This window comes from Jaculus jaculus, chromosome 6 (genome assembly GCF_020740685.1).
Source record: "Jaculus jaculus isolate mJacJac1 chromosome 6, mJacJac1.mat.Y.cur, whole genome shotgun sequence".
In the NCBI taxonomy this organism is placed as follows: Eukaryota; Metazoa; Chordata; class Mammalia; order Rodentia; family Dipodidae; genus Jaculus; species Jaculus jaculus.
The window spans coordinates 134,758,231-134,759,593 of NC_059107.1; positions in this window are offsets into that span (position 1 = coordinate 134,758,231).

A 1,363-nucleotide genomic window follows, 5' to 3' on the forward strand; every position below is an offset into this window, starting at 1 on the left:
ATCACTATAAAAATAGTGAGAAGTGTGGGGAGTCAAGTTACACTTTGGAGATATAGACAAGAGGATTTATTAGTAGATTAGATGTTTAGAGGTGCTGGGGAAAGGAATTCTGGGTGTATTGCATTTTAAAGTAGAATACAAATTAAGTGAATTGAGACACATCTTTTATGGATGCCACTATGAAGAAGTAGGTTTGAAAGGTCTTTCTCTCTCTTTATATATATTAAATCCATCTACCATCCACTCATTTATAATATATTATAAGTATTTACCTTCTTTCTACCTAATCTGCAAAATTTTGTTAGACATGTTCAGTTCACGGGAATCATAAAATTAATATGGATCTTATAATTTCTTATATCTAATTCTTCTTTATGAAAAATGAAGTTGACGATATATGATACTATTTCAAATATATGAACATTAACTTGATAAAGGACATCAATGAATATAACTGAAGCTTTCTTTCTAACTCAGTGACTTCACCTAATGTCTAATGCTTCTTAATATTTGAAACAAAACCCATACATCAATAATTCAGAAGCAGCCACAAAGCACAATTCATTCAAAAATAGCTTATTTAAAATTATGTAAGGTTGGTGGGGTTTTTTGTCTTTATTTTGTGATTTCTTTGTTCATAAAATTAGCATTTTTGAAAATAGACTAGGAAGGTTACTTAGAAGAGAGAAAAATTAAAGATAGTTGTCATTTACAAGAAGAAATGACCATCCATGAAAAATGTCCAGAAGATAGGCCATCAAGTGTCTGCTGAGGCAAACAAGCACAGGGTATAGTGTGGTGGCCTGGTGTGCTGCCTGATGTTAGCACACAACATAGTCCTTTCTTCCCAATTGGCAACCTGGGACCTCCACCTGTACCAAGCTGTACATATGCCCAACTCCAAACAACGAACTAGTTTTCTCTTGTCTTAGCAAGCATTGTCAGTGGTCTGTTTTTACTCAAATATGTATGTAGATCTATCTAGTATCAAAATTTCAGGGCATTCTAACATGGTTTTGAGTGCATGAGCAATAAGACAAACTGTCTTCTAAGCCAATTTTGGAATGAAACTCCCTCCTTATCATAAGCCTATCCATGACAGGGCATGATTAAAATCCAATGCATCATGGGAAAGGCTGGGCACAATACAGGAAAACCATATACACATGAATGTCCCAAATCTGCCAATCAAACCAGAGCACCCACTAAATGATGTCCCTAACAACTGGCACCTCCTTATTGTGGACTCCTTTGAAAGCATCCCTAGCAATAGCCATATCCCTTGTGTACTTTCTCCTTAAGAGGGCCTCTGTCCCTCTGGATAGTGTCTTCCAGTTTTTATTATTGCTTTGCGTTTAATAAA